Below are 16,172 nucleotides of genomic sequence, written 5' to 3'. Positions count from 1 at the left end.
TCTTTGTCAAAAGGCCGAGAACGCTCAGAAATCCACGATAGAAGTTCACGGTTCTGTTGTTCGTTCTGTTTTGCATGACGATAATCAAGACGCTTTTAAAAGGAGCGTCAGATAGTGTTCAACGTTCTGTGCATCGAAGTTCTCTTCAGTACGTTCGGGAAGACGCTTCTTATGACGCTCGGCGTCTTACGCAGCGGAGCGCTCGTCAGGACGCTCGAGCAGACGCTTCTCAGGACGGGCGGCGGCTTGCACATCGGGACGCTCGGGAGGACGCCTTGGAAGAGCGTTTTAAAGTCCGAAGCGTCAAGATATTTCGCAAGCTCAAGATATTAAAGTGTCGAAGATAACAAGGAAACAACGATTGGTTACTTCGAACTCTTCTTCAACAAGAGGCACCCTCTTGCTAACAGAACCTCAAGGATTATTATCATCGCGATCTTTGAAGGACACTGCTACTGCGAGAGAGAGATTCTTCTAGTGATTCGTGCCCTACGGATGATGAGGAGCCGACAGCGTCAGCGGCTTCAGATTATAAGACTTTAACGAACCTTCTTAAAAGACTTGTTCCCAGATAATTTTCAAGCGCCCGTTCCTTGCTCTCCGCCCCCTTCACAATTAGCCTCATCGAAGGCCAGGAAGGGGCGCCTGGCTTCGTTAAAATGGCCATTTCGCTCTTCGTAGAGAGCGTTTAAGAGAATTCAGGATTGGGATGGACTCGAGGAAGGCTAAAGGAAAGACTTCTTTTGCTCTTCCCCCATCTAGACTGAGCGGTGAGAGCGGGGATCTGGTACGAAACGGGAGAAGAAGCGGGATTCAAAGCGCCGTCTTCTTCTCAAGGCGATTTCGCAAATTTAGTGGACGCTCCGAGGAGGTCTTATCTATCATCAGCGAAGGTTTCTTGGACGATGTCAGAAACAGAACATCATCTCAAAGGAATATTTAAGTCGCTGGAAGTGTTTAACTTCTTGGATTGGTGCTTGGGGGCCTTGGATTTACAATCTAGAAGTCAAGACTCTATTTCTTTGGAAGAACTCTCAAGTGTGCTGGCTTGCATGGATAGAGCAGTAAGGGATGGCTCTGATGAATTTAGCATCTCATTTTGCTACCGGACTGCTGAAAAAGAGAGCTCTCTATTGCAGTTTTGCGGCGAAAGCGGTTTCTCCTGCGCAGAAGGCAGAATTGTTGTTCCGACCCCCTTACTCTACACATCTTTTCCCGCAGTCCATGATTAAGGATCTGTCGGTTAATTTGCAGGAGAAAGCAACGCAGGACCTCTTGACTCAGTCTTCCAGACGCCCTACTCCCCAGGCTTCTACTTCAACCGCGCAAGCCCCACCCCCCAAGAAGAAATTTAAGCCCTTTCGTGAGCACCTTCCTCTAGAGGTTTTTTCGAGGGGAAGGGGGTCCTTTAGAGGCAAGGCCTCTTCAATTAAGAAAGGAAAGAAAAAATTGACATTTCTGCCCTTCAGGCACCTGTCGGTGCGAGACTCACCTTGTTTGCTCAGGCATGGAGGATGATAGGGTCAGACACCTGGTCCCTAGAGGTGATCGAGAGAGGATACAAGATCCCTTTCCTCTCTGCCTCCTCCTTGAGCACGAAGCCGATAGACCTGTCGCCCGCATACCAGCCAGAGAAGCAACAGATTTTGCTCCGACCTTCTAGACCAAATATATTAGAAAAGAAAGCCGTAGAAGAAGTCCTAATGTTAGATTCCCCAGGCTTCTACAACAGGTTATTCCTGGTTCCGAAGCAGTCTGGGGGATGGAGACCTGTCCTAGACGTCAGCAGACTGAACCTTTTTGTGAGGAAGGAAAAGTTCAGGATGGAAACGTCTCAGTCTGTGTTAGGGGCTTTGAGACCAGGAGATTGGATGGTGTCATTGGACCTCCAAGACGCTTATTTCCACGTCCCGATTCATCCTCAATCAAGGAAGTTCCTGAGGTTCGTCTTAAAAGGGCAGGTCTTCCAGTTCAGGCTCTTTGCTTTGGTCTGAGTACGGCACCGATGGTTTCACTTTCCTCATGCGGAATGTAGCAAAATGGCTTCACCTATCGAAGATAAGAGTCTCGCTCTACCTGGACGACTGGCTAATCAGGTCGTCTTCGAAGTCAAGGTGCCTGGAGACCTTCAAACAACATTGAAGCTGACGAAGGCCCTGGGCCTAATAGTCAATTACGAGAAGTCCCATCTGATCCCCACGCAGTCCATCGTGTATCTGGGGATTCAGATGGATTCAGCGGCTTTTCAAGCTTTTCCATCAAAGGAACGTCAGCAGAAATGCTTAGAAAAAGTGTCAGCTTTCTTAGGGAAAGAACATGCTCGGCAAAGGAATGGATGAGTCTGCTGGGAACCATTTCTTTTTTCGCTGGAGAAGTTTGTTTCCCTAGAGAGGTTGCACCTCAGGCCACTCCAGTTTTTTTCTGGCAGAAAACTGGAAGGACCAACAGAATCTAGACTCGACTTAGGTGATCTCACAAGCGGTCAAGGATCAACTGAAGTGGTGGCAAGGTCCAATCAAACTTTCGGAAGGACTGTCCCTCAACCTTTTGAGCCCCGACCTAGTGTTGTTCTCAGACGCCTCCATGGTGGGCGGGGAGCAACACTAGGCAAGGAGGAAGCGTCAGGCCTCTGGAGAGGAGGGGGAACAGAGGTCCTGGCACATAAACTTAAAAGAGTTGGAGGCCATTCGGTTGGCTCTTCAATTCTTCGAAGAACGATTGGTGGGCCGGAGTTGTCCAGATCAACTCGGACAACATACGGCTCTCGCTTACATCAAAAAGCAGGGGGGGACACACTCTCGATCACTGTTCATGGTAGCGAGAGACATCCTTCTATGGGCAACAGTCGAAGCATAGTGATCCTAACAAGGTTTCATTTCAGGAATACAAAATGTTCGAGCGGATCTTTTAAGCCGTCAACATCAGATGCTTCCCACAGAATGGACCCTCCATCTAGAGGTTTGCCAAGAACTAGGAAGTTGTGGGGACGACCGCTAGTCGACCTCTTCGCAACCTCGAAATGAAGAGGCTTCCGATTTATTGCTCTCCAGTTCTCGACCCGGAAGGCATTAGCGATAGATGCCATCCTATGGGACTGGACGGGGATGGACGTTTACGCCTTTCCCCCGTTCAAACTCTTAGGAGAGGTTATAAGGAAGTTTGCGGCATCGCCAGGAGCGAGAATGACTCTGATCGTCCCCTTTTGGCCCTCAAGCGATTGGTTCACGGAGGTCATGTCTCTTCTGGTAGACTTCCCAAGAACCCTGCCAGAGAGAGTAGATCTTCTCAAACAGCCCCACTTCGAGAGGTACACGGAAACCTCTCCGCTCTGAGTCTGACTGCGTTCAGACTATCAAGAAGTTGGCCAGAGCGAGAGGTTTTTCAAGACCAGTGGCAGATGGCTATTGCCAATGCGAGGAGAGCTTCCTCTCGAGCGGTTTATCAATCGAAGTGGGCTGTCTTCAGGAGGTGGTGTAGGAAGAAAGGTATTTCCTCCTCCACGACCTCTGTGAACCAAATCGCTGAGTTTCTCCTGCATTTGAGAAATGTGGACTGACTTGCAGTGCTGATAATAAAAGGATATAAAGTATGCTGTCAGCTGTCTTCCGTCACAGAGGGTTAGACCTGACAAATGATAAAGACCTTCACGATCTTTTGAGATCGTTTGAAACAACTAAAGTACCGCAACCAAAGGTCCCATCATGGAACAAACTTGACGTAGTTCTAAGGTTCTGATGTCGGCTCCATTTGAACCTCTACATGCTGCCTTGTTGAAAGACACTACAAGGAAGGCTATTTTCCTAACTGCTCTTGCCACGGCAAAAAGGGTTAGTGAAATTCAAGCAATGAGTAAATATGTGGGTTTCAGAGGACACAGTGCAGTGTGCTCCCTGAATCCTAATTTCTTAGCTAAGAATGAAAACCCATCTAACCCCTGGCCGAAAAACCTTTGAAATCAAGGGGGTTAGCAGAGTTCGTCGGTCAAGAGCCAGAGAGAGTCTGTGCCCTGTCAGGGCTCTCAAATTTTATTTGCAAAAGACTAAAGACTGTCGGGGTCCTTCTGAAAATCTATGGTGCTCTGTTAAGAGACTCGACTTTCCTATGTCGAAGAATGCACTGGCATTCTTTTTACGAAGCACCATAAGGGAGGCCCATGACGTCCTGCCCGTGGATGGTGATCTGAAACTTTTGAAAATAAAAGCCCATGAGGTAAGAGCTGTCGCAACCTCAATGGCATTTCAAAAGAATATGGCACTCAGCGATATCATTAGTGCTACTTTTTGGCGAAGCAACTCTGTGTTCGCTTCACATTACCTGCGGGATGTGAAGACGGCATATGAGAACTGCGAGTCGCTAGGACCATACATATCCGCAGAAATGTTATTGGGGGCAGGAAGCAGCACGAATCCTATCCTATAGAAAAGGGATAGGTGTGCTTTTGATTTTATGGTGTTGGTTTATGGTTGAAGGATTGGTTGCTTGAGGTGCTTTCCCTTTCTTTAGCCTAGAAGTTATGGGACTAACTTCGATAGGTTAGGTCAGGTGGTGGTATTTAGCTTCGTTGCCCTCACAGTATGGTCAATATGGTCTAGTCACATTGTGGTCACGCTCCCGTTGACAGATCATCTAGAACTCACCAGCTATATAGGTCACTACCTTGCTGGAGACTCTAGTAAAGCAGAAGTAGACTTGGGTGACAGTAATCACGAAGTCAGCTATGCTAACAGGTAAGGAACCAAGATGTCAATCATCTGCATGTAATTTGTTTCCTAAATCCTTCTATTCTGTCCCTCCCACTCCCCAATGGTGGGATTCAGCTATATATATATCTGATAGGTAAGTTTCATGAACAAAATGTTATTGTCATGATACAATAAAGTTTGTTCATACTTACCTGGCAGATATATATAATTAAGTACCCACCCACCTCCCCTCAGGGGACAGTGGTATGAAAAAATCTGGATAGAAAATGGGAATGGTTCCTGATATCCGCCTCCCAGCGGCGGGGAATGGGTACTAACCACCTGGCCGCCCACTGAGTGATGCTGGGGAGTTTTTTGAAATTCTGTCGGACGTCGGAGAATACAGCTATATATATCTGCCAGGTAAGTATGAACAAACTTTATTGTATCATGACAATAACATTTTTATGAGAATTTTGCTTGACACAAGAAAATGGATGCAAGGATATCCAGTGCATAAGTTTAGCAGAAGATTAGCCTCAAGAAAGGTTAGCATCATAGGTTACTAAATATTTTATTTCAATTTACATTCTGGACTGCTTAAACCATTTTTTTTTATGCCCCTTTACTACAGTATAATTTGTTAACAGATTCTGCCCTACTTACAAAGGAGTTGGTTACTGTATTCTTCTCTTTATGCCGTTTTAAGTACAGTATGATATAAAGTCAATGCAGTACTTTGTATGGTTTTTCATCCAAAAACACCATACTCTGTTCATACAGTGTTGCAGAATGTGCACAAAAAGGCGAGTGCTGCAACATAATCAAAATTCACGATCCCATTTCTTTGTAAGTTGAAACGGTAGGTTGGTCCCCCTGTCTTTGTAAAAGGGTTAAGCACCAGATCAGACAAAAGGACAAAGTCTCTTCTCCTTCAGATCTAATAGCCAGGAGAGAGGTCGGAGAGCGAAACGCGCATTGGGAAGAGAGGTAGACCTGGAGGTGGTCGTGAGATGCGGTGGACGGACTCCGGAGCGTCGTCGCACCCGATTCCTTCACTTCAGAGTCGGCGCCGAAGAGGGGCCGTAAGAAAGGAGATAGCAAAGAGTAAATGTTTTGAGTGGTTTGGTTGCAATGTAAATGTTAAGTGTTAGTTTGTAAAGAGCTTAACACCTCTAGCTTAGGGATGTAAGATTAAGTGTCACCAATAATTAGAAGTCGTTACTGTTCTACAGTGTACTATTCTGATGTTTAAACTGGCATGAAAAAGTCTGTGCTTTATAAATTTACCCGATATGAAATTATTTATGCGACTTACTTTTTTGTGTATATTTTTTCTGTATGCATTTTGTTTGGAAGGCTATGTAACTCCTTGTCTTTATCTAAAAATACAAAGCTTACGACAGATTTGTTTTCTGCAGGCCGCTCTCTACAGTCATCACGAACGGAGTAGGTGCCAACACATTGTTGCTCGGCAATCAACTCAATCCGACCTCTGCGACGCTCAGAAAATGACGGACACGCTTCATGCGGAGTTAGAAGCACATTCCATCTACAAGGAGGAAGATAAGATATCCACGTTACTCGTTGGTCCGTCGTTACCAGGGAAAGAAAGGAGGGGTTTGTAATCATGAGTCTTTGTTCTGCCAGATTTTTGTCTTGATAGTTAAAAGTCATAGGTGAAGGATATTCCAAAGTTTCTCAGGTCATGTAACCTGCAGAATTTTCAAGGTGTCGCATCACCTCTGTATTGTATTTCCTTCCGCCACCCGCCACATTAGTTCAAGGTGTTGCATCACCTTTTTTTTTATATTTCCTTCCTCCACTCGCCACATTAGAGCAAAGAGTCTTTTGCTCTTCTTTCTTTCTTTCTTTAAATCTGCAGCTGAAATTCCTTATTGACGGAGTCAATACACAGACTATAATCCCAAGAGGCTCAAAAGGGGAATCAGCCCATAACGAAAGACAAGTTATAGGGAAGGGCTAAAGAAAAAGATATGAGAAAGTAAAAGTAAAATGATACCCCTGAATTCCGGAGATGCCAGCGGAGAGTAAGACTGAATTTGCTCCTAGCTTAAGCATTTGGAAATCTGGAGATTCCACAGCTCCACTGGGTAAACTATTCCATATTTAAGTTGTGGCCAAAATAAAACTTCTAGCAAACTGAGTAGTATTGAACTTAGTGAAAAAACAACACACCATTTGCTGTTTGTATAAAAACAACACACCGTTTGCTGTTTTCTAGAATCAGATTTATGACTGCTTGATGTACCACTTTACTCCCCGGCTTCGTTGCTTTCTGTCATTTTACCTTTTGGTTAACTTGAAGCTTGATCTAGATTGAATCATCACCTCTCATGGAAGGACAAGTATTGTTATGGATGCTGTGCTCTAGGTAAACTGCAAGAGGCCAAAACATCAGCTTTTATGAATAGAACTTACCTGGCAGTATTATATATATAGCTATAGTCTCTATCGGTCCGGCAGATTTTTTCATTTTTTAAAACTCACGGCAACCGACCGAGTGGTAGGTGTTCGGTTAGGTGGTTAAACAACCCTTACAGGGTGGTACTTGGAATCATTCCCATTTCCTATTCCTCAGATTTTCTCTGCCGGTTGGGGACTGTCAACATCGTTGCTAGTCCGCCGTCGGGTTTTTTTCGCTCGCTTCCCTGTGGCGCTGTATTTCTACGAATTGGGTGACGTATTCTGTGGATGGCAATCGCTTTTTGACTTGTGTTTTTGGATTATTCTTTTGATTGTTCTTTGATTGCGATGTCTCAGAAACAGTTTCGAGTGTGTGTGGATGAGGAGTGTAAAGTGAGATTGCCGAAGGCTTCGGTGGATCCTCACACTGTTTTGTTTGGGGTGTAGTGTTTTGAATGTGCATTGGATAAAAGATGTAAAGAATGCGAGGTTTTGGATGAGAAACAATGGTTGGATATGAAAACGCTATGTGCGTAGATTGGAGTTAGATAAATTCAGGAGGGCTTCTAAATCTAAATCTAGGTCTGGAAGTGATGTTAGCGTAGACCTTTCTGTTCCCTCAACCCCTGTAGTAGTTGAACCTGTTCCGGAGGTAGTAGTCCTTCTCCTGTAACAGAACCTGTAGCTGCTTTGGATGACCCTCAGTTTGTCAAGATGGCGGCTGAGATGCAAGTCCTCAAGTATCAACTTGCAGCCTTTAAACAAGGTAAGAGTGAAGGTGAAATAAGTGATAGTGCTTGTGAAAGTGCAGTGGGAGTGAGGTGTCGATCTGATCGATCCTGTCATGCCCTAGGTCTAGACCTCCTACTAAGCTCCCAGGACCAGGGGAGAAGGTACGGTCGATGACCGTAAGGGGTAGAGGAACGATCCCCTCGGTCAGCCGTTGCCTCAAGCAGTTCCTGCTTTGCGTTTTCCCAGGCTGCTTATGACCGCCACAGAAAAGGCATGTCGGAAGTGGTAGCGTCTTCTCCGAGCCCCTCTCCTCGACACAGATGCAGGGTAGTAGAGGAGTCGAGACCGCTCAAGAGGAGTTGGAAGCAGCGTCCTGATCAGACTCGTTATCACTCGCCACCCCATTTGAGTAGATGGAGTAGCCCGGAACCGTTTCCTTCTGACGACGACTTGGACGCCTCTCCTGTGAAAAAGGCGAGACCTAAAGAGGATGATTCTCCGCAGGATGCATGGACAAGAGAGATCTCCTTTTCCTTCAGATTACGAGGAACGCTCTAGAGAAACCGTCTCCGTCTTCCAGTATTCTCGACACCTGTCCCCTTCGGGAACCACAGGACCCAGCAGCGGTAGCGAGATCTTTCATGGCTGTCTTGCAGGAACAACTGACTTCGCTAGTGGAAGCCTTTAGCCGCCCTCCTCCCCAGTTGGGTAGACGTAGGACGACAAGCTACCGGTGAAGAGATCAAGGGAGGAAACTCCGGTAGAGGTTTCTACAGCGCGTAAGAAGGAGCGGGGGTTTCCTCAACTCGTCAAGATTTTGATCAGCACCGTTCGCGCGACGTAAGAAAGATACGGATCTCTCCTCTCGCTAAACCATTCCGTCTCTCGGCACCAGTGAGGGGTGGCTTCGTTCAGGCTACTTCTCCCGAGTCTCGACGCCAGGTTAAGCCTGGTTCTCGTCGCCTCTCTCCTTCTTCTAGATGCAGAGATACGGACTTGGTTGCTCGGCACGACAACACCTTCAGGTCTCCTCTCAGGGAGAACGTCGGTTCGCCCCCCACGTTCCCGACAGTCGTTCGTCAACGAGACGACTTCAAAGTGGGACGCCAGGACGTATGCAGCGCCGCGGACAAGACGCATCAGCGCTTGTCCAGTTCACGACGACAGGATACTTCCGACGATCGGAAATTTTCCTCGGACGCAGTTGTTTCATCAGGAAGAGTTTGATGAAGGTAAACACTGCAATTTGGAGATGAACATAGAGTTTCCGAACTAGTTCCTTCTACCCACAGGGATAAGGAGATGGAAGAAAGTCTAGAATTAGAAGAAATATCGGAAGATGAGGATAGTAACCTTTCCTAATGCGGCTGCGGATTATAAAGGGGTGCTTTCTCCGGCTCCCTACGTGAGCTGTATGGAGAGGAGTTTAAACCAGCGGCTCCCCCGTTCTCCTCAGTCGCAGTTGTGAGAAAAAAAGTCACAGAAGCAGTCGTCCTTCATCAAGATGAAGTTGTCGATTTCGGCTAATAAGTCGATGGCTAGAATCGGAGACTGGTTGAAAGAAAAAAGACAGGCGGTGAAGACTACCTTTTCTTTTCCTCCGACGAAGCTGGCGTCTAAGGCGGGAATGTGGTACGAGACTGGAGAAGCTCTTGGCCTGGGAGTACCTGCCTCCTCCCAGGACTTCTCCGGATTGTTGAATCTTCCAGGAGACATGCTCTCAATTCTGCTAAAGTGATGTGGTCCATGACGGAGCTAGACCACCTCATTAAAGGGATATTTTGTTCTTTTGAGGTATTCAGCTTCTTGGACTGGGCCCTTGGGGCTCTAGCCAGGAAAGCAGAACCCATACAGGCCACAGGAATGGAGGATTTGACTAGTATTATGGCCTGTATGGACAAAGCGTTGAGGATGGATGGCGAACGAGATGGCTTCCCTGTGTTTACAGCGGGGGATTTTGAAGAAGAGGGCGCTGTTGTGTGCTCCTTCGACGCCAAAGGAGTTACGATCGCTCAGAAGGCAGAACCTTCTTTACGCCCCTCTCTCGGAACACTTTTCCTCAATCTCTGGTCAGAGATATTACCCATTCCCTAACGCAGAAAGCCACTCAGGATCTTCTGACTCGCTCCGTAAGGAAGGGCCTACTGGGGACTCGGGCTTTGACAAAGAAGGAGGAAAAGAAGGTCTTGCAGCCCTTTCGAGGTAGGGCTCCGACCAGGACAGACTTCAGAGGAAGAAGACAAGAGACAGGCACAAGAACAAGCAGGAGATCGTTTAGATCCATGCTAGAAAGTGAGTCACAGGTCCTCCAGACAGCAGTATGGAGCAAGGCTGTCATACTTTTTTTGGCAGGCCTGGAAGAAAAAGGGGGGCGGACACCTGGTCTCTCTCAGTCGTCAGGGAGGGTTACAAGATCCCTTTCTTGAAAAAGCCACTCTTTCTAGAACACCAAGGGCTTAGTGGCTCAATACTCGGACGCCACGAAACAAAGCGGCTCTCCTAGATCTAGTAGACCAGATGCTGGGAAAGGGAGCCATAGAACCTGTTCTGGAACTAGAATCCCTAGGCTTTTACAATCGCCTGTTTCTAGTACCCAAGAATTCGGGGGGATGGAGACCCGTGCTAGATGTCAGCGCACTGAACGGTTTGTAGAGAAGACCAAATTTACTATGGAGACGACTCAGTCAGTGCTGGCAGCAGTCCGTTCCAGGGGACTGGATGATGTCTCTGGATTTACAAGACGCTTATTTTCATATCCCATCCACCCAAATTCAAGAACTTTCTAAGATTCGTGATTCAGGACAGGTGTTTCCAGTTCAGAGCCCTATGTTTCGGCCTCGGCACAGCCCCTCAAGTCTTCACAAGGGTAATGTCGAACGTGGCTGCTTGGCTTAATCAAGAAGGGATAAGAGTATCCCTATACCTGGACGACTGGCTGATAAGATCTCGATCGAAGAGTTTCAAGTGTCTGGAGGACTTGCACAAGACGTTTCTCATGACCCAAGAACTGGGTCTTATCATAAACAAAGAGAAGTCCCAGATGGAACCGAGTCAGACTATTCTCTATTTGGGGATAGTTCTGGACTCAGCTCTTTTCGGGCTTTTCCTTCTCAAGAGAGGCAGAACAAGTGCCTCGAAAAAAGTGCAGCAATTCCTAGGGAGAGAGAAGTGCTTGGCGAGGGATTGGATGAGTTTGCTGGGCACCCTCTCCTCGCTTGAGCAGTTGTCTCCCTGGGAAGGTTGCACCTCAGACCGTTGCAACACTTCCTTTCAAGAGTCTGGGACAGGAAGAATCAGGAGGACTCCTTTTCCTTTTTATTCTAGCAGACGTCAAAAGACAGTGATGAGGCTGGTGGCTGGATCCCGCAAAATTGAGGGAAGGAATATCCCTATACAAGAAGAACCCAGACCTAGTGTTGTTTTCAGACGCTTCGGAGTCAGGTTGGGGAGCAACACTGGGGAACAAGGAAGCATCGGGCTCTTGGGAAGTGCAGCAGAAAGGATGGCACATCAACAAGAGAATTGATGGCCATTCTATTAGGTTTAAAAGCCTTCAAAGAAGTGGTCTCTCGGGGAAGGTAGTAGAGGTCAACTCTGACAACACCACAGCCCTGGCGTACATAAGAAAGCAAGGAGGAACTCATTCTCTGTCCCTATACGAAGCAGTAAGGGAACTCCTTCTATGGACGAAGGAGAATGGAATAAATCTGTTAACAAGATTTGTACAGGGACAGAAGAATGTGAGGGCAGACATGCTCAGCAGAAAAGGGCAAGTTCTTCCAACAGAGTGGACCCTCGATCTTCAAGTTTGCCAGGAACTGTGGAAATTATGGGGGAGGCCATCGATAGATCTCTTCGCCTCCAGCAAGAACAAGAGAATCCCCAACTACTGCTCCTTGGTTCCCGGACAAGGAAGCAAAGCAGTGGACGCCTTCTTGATGGACTGGACAGGGATAGACACTTATGCGTTTCCCCCGTTCAAGATCATCAATCTGGTCATCAAGAAATTCGCCTTCTCGAGACAGGAAGAATTGACCCGTGATAGCTCCTTTCTGGCCAGCAAGAGAGTGGTTCACAGAGGTAGTGGAGATGCTAGTGGACTTTCCAAGAAGCCTTCCTCCAAGTCCAAAGCTTCTCAGACAGCCCCACTTCGAGAGGTATCATCAAAACCCCCTTGCTCTACAACTGACTGCATTCAGACTATCGAGAAGCTTGTCAGAGCGAGAGGCTTTTCTGCGCAAGCTGCAAGAGCAATCGCAAGAGCGAGGAGGGTATCTTCTCAGAGAGTCTACCAATCGAAGTGGGAGGTTTTTAGATCTTGGTGTAAGCGAAACAAAGTGTCCTCAACCACTACCTCGTGAGCCAGATTGCTGATTTTCTGCTGTTTCCTCAGACAAGAATCTAAGCTGGCCGTATCCATTATAAAAGGATACAGAAGCATGCTTTCAGCAGTCTTTAGGCATAGAGACATGGAGTTATCTCAAAATACGGACTTGAAGGATCTCTTGAAGTTGTTTGAAACGACTAAGCACACAATAAGACCCCCAGCTTGGAATTTGGATGTGGTTTTGAAATTCTTATGCGGCAGGAAGTTCGAACCCATCTCGCAAGCGACCCTGAGAGATTTGACTAAGAAAACGTTATTTCTGATGGCTCTCGCCACAGCAAAAAGGGTCAGCGAGATTCAAGTGATGGAGAAGCAGGTAGGCTTCAGTCAAGACGGAGCAGTTTGTTCTTTAAGGCTCGACTTCCTCGCTAAGAATGAGAACCCATCCAAACCCTGGCCGAGGACGTTTGAGGTTCCTAACCTCACAAACTTAGTGGGTCAAGAGGAGGAGAGACTCCTCTGCCCAGTTAGAGCTCTCAGGGCATATTTGTCACGAACCAAAAATTTAAGAGGATCTCCAGTGCATTATGGTGTTCTGTTAAGGATCCTCAAAGGCCCCTCTCGAAGAATGCATTGTCATTCTTCTTGAGGGAGACAATTAGAGAAGCTCATATCTATGTAGGAGGAGAATTTCGGTCTCTTAAAAGTGAAGGCCCACGAAGTAAGGGCGATTTCAACGTCATTGGCATATCAGAAGAATATGTCAGTTAGACAAATTATGGACTCGACGTTTTGGAGGAGCAACTCTGTTTTCGCTTCTCATTACCTCAGAGAGGTAAGAGTAGATTACGAGAAGTGTTACTCTTTGGGCCCATACGTAGCTACGTCTTCGTTATTGGGCGAAGGAGTTACTACCTCCCCTCAACCTTAACTTTTAGTATGATAGACCTTTTATTTGAGGTTTGTGTTTTTTATGGTTGTCTGAGGAGTGGTCTGGTCGAGATGGCACCCTCAGTCTAGCTAGATAGATAAAATATCTAGTCTGCAAGGTTAGGTGGTTAGGTTGAGTAAGGCTGCAGCTAATTAAAAAGGGGAAATAGGTAGTGCAGAAGTCTAGTCACGTTGTTGGTCTCGCCCCGTTTGACAGACTCTATTGAGTGGTTTTCAGCATAGCAGGTCTCATCCTGGCTGGCGCTCCTAAGGAAAGCGATCAAGAGGCAGGAACTTTTGAAGTCAGCTACCTTAGCAGGTAAGGAATCAAGGTTTTTACCTACAACTTTTAGTTGTTTCCCAACGATGTTGGCTGTCTTTCACCCACCTCCAAATGTGTGAATCAGCTATATATATAACTGTCAGGTAAGTTCTATTCATAAAAATGAAGTATTTATGATAAAACAAAGTTTTATGAATACTTACCTGGCAGTTATATATATATTTTAAGGCCCACCCACCTCCCCTCAGGAGACAGGTTGGGCAAGAGATGATCTGAGGAATAGAAAATGGGAATGATTCCAAGTACCACCCTGTAAGGGTTGTTAACCACCTAACCGAACACCTACCACTCGGCGGTTGCCGCGAGTTTTGAAAAATCTGCCGGACCGATAGAGACTATAGCTATATATATATAACTGCCAGGTAAGTATTCATAAAACTTTGTTTTATCATAAATACTTCATTTTTATGACCAGTCAGATACAGTGATGAGCTTATGGTGCCTTTTCAACGCCATATCTTAATATTGCTTCAAGTTACGGCACCGTAAGTGCTGTTGACGGTGCTAACTGCAAGAATAGAGATCAAATTATCAGTGCTTATGTGACAGTAACTTGATGCAACATCAAGTTACAGCTCCAAACTTATACCTGCAGTGCTGTAAGCGCTGTTAAAGCACTGATAACAAGGAAACACTGTAAAGTCCTACTGTGTTGCTATTCTTTGCAATGATGTGTGTGTGTGTTTTTTTTTTTTTTTTTTTTAACTATCTAAAATATCTAAAACCTAGTGGGTTAATAAATAACTCTAAAACCCAGTGGGTTGATAAATAATAAGCTCTTTGCAGTAATGTATCACATCATTCAAAATTAATCAATGTTTGATGACGTTTGCTGTTGGAAGAAGGAAAAAAGAGCATCACATAAAAGTAGCCTTATCCCACCTCGAGTTGGCCACATATCTTTTAACCATCCACATCTTTGTAGCATTTAGGTAGACAAATGTTTGGCAAGTTTCATGGAATTGATAGGAATTTTCACAATGAAATCAATTGTTTCAGTAGTTAGCAGACTCCTAAACCCACAGTCATGTTGGCAAAGAACAGAGTGACTGGAAAATGGGAAACTAACTTCAGCTATGTGCAAATGGAAAGCCCACCAACCCATATAATTCTAGTTTTACTATGTCAGTGAAGTTGTCCATGCCCTCATGTATTCATAACAAGTTTGTCACCTTCACCATTTTGTAATGCCCATGTAAAAGCTTTGAGGTGATGTAATATATTGTGTTTATATTATTGTATTATTTGCCCCTATTTTGCTTTACAAATCTTGTTCTATTGTCTATGTAAATTGTTTACTTCACTGCTTTTCTGTCGTATATCTTAATATATTGATTAAAAAAAAAACTGACGCTAGGTAACTTTAGGTTTAGGAAGGAAAAAGAAGTAAGCAGTGTACCTGGGGCTGAGGAATGCTTCAATGAACTCTGTACCTACTGTATACGGTGCTGAAGTGGTCATTTCTTTGTCCATTCAACCTCCACTTGTATTGTTCTCTACCGTTTTACTTCTTGTATATTCTCATGGTCTCATTCCACCTTTCTAACTAATGTGATTTACCTTGCTCCAGCTTTTATATCTCACCTAAGAACCAATCCTTCAGGCCAAACTCCAGTGAATATTTAGAAATATAAGTCAGTTGTTTCATTAAACTATTTATAATGATGGCAAAAGCACAGCGAGTATTTGGAAATATGAGTCAGTTGTTTCATTAAAGTAATGACAAAAGCAATGTTAAGAATTCATGTTACTTGCATGTCAATGTGACGTCATCAGCTTGTGAATAGTGCCTGACCGAACGGATTCTTTCAGAACGCAAATGGGAGTAATGGAACGGCCTCTTCCCAACCTCCGCCTTTTCCGCAGAGCTTGGAACAACTCCTAGAACGTCAGTGGGAGCAGGGAAGTCAGTTTTTGATGGAACAAGCTCAACATTTTGACAGTAAGTAAAGACAGTTCCTGAAGAGCATTTTATTTCAGGCGTCTCAGTGGGGCAAAGTTGAATCATGGCTGCAATTTTTCTTGCACTGCAATGCATTCAATTTTGTTGAAACTGGCTAAGAAAGGTAACTGATTTTTACTTTGTTCTGAATGAAGCAGGTACTTATAAGTAAGAAGTAGTTACACCTATCTTTGTCCAATTTATGGTTCATTGCCCTTAAGAAACAAAGTTATAGAAGTAAATACAGAATGCTGTAAATCTAACGGGAGTCTTTGCAAATAACTTTCATGAAAATTGCACTGCATTTTTTATTAAATATGGAATCTTTTCCATCCAATGTTTTAAATATCACCTAAGCCAGACAGTTCAAAGCTTGAACCGTTATAGCAGGAATTTTTCTGCAATCTGTTATTGTAGACGATATGATTGGCATCATGCAACTCATCATCAGACTTAGTAATAGTTACTAGAGTAACCCAGAGTAATTTAGCCTCTCCATAGGGGGTTAGTGCCATTAGTGCATCTTGCATGGTGCACCGTAGCATTACTTAAGAATCTTCTCAGCATCCCTTCAGCCCCTAGCTGCAACCTCTTTCATTCTATTCACTGTGCATCTGTTCATATTCGCTTTTGTCCATCTGACTTTCCACCCTCTTAAGAGTTGTTTTCGTAGTGCATTTTGCGAGGTTTTCCTCTTGTTACTGTACATTTCCCATTCTTCACTCAATATCTTATAGATCCCACCACTTGGCTGTTAGCCTAAATTCTATATTCCAATTTAACATTAAA

General features: G+C 45.2%; 1 protein-coding gene and 1 pseudogene across 1 annotated transcript in view; both read left to right on the top strand.

Annotated features, from left to right (window-relative positions):
* LOC135205087 (uncharacterized) overlaps nt 1–16,172 on the top strand; it is a 155,323-nt gene that overhangs the window by 39,075 nt on the left and 100,076 nt on the right. The gene's annotated exons all lie outside the window — the stretch shown is intronic.
* On the top strand, nt 1,824–15,391 carry LOC135204975 (uncharacterized; annotated as a pseudogene).

Source organism: Macrobrachium nipponense, chromosome 48 (genome assembly GCF_015104395.2).
Source record: "Macrobrachium nipponense isolate FS-2020 chromosome 48, ASM1510439v2, whole genome shotgun sequence".
In the NCBI taxonomy this organism is placed as follows: Eukaryota; Metazoa; Arthropoda; class Malacostraca; order Decapoda; family Palaemonidae; genus Macrobrachium; species Macrobrachium nipponense.
This window is presented reverse-complemented; position numbering and strand designations above follow the sequence as displayed.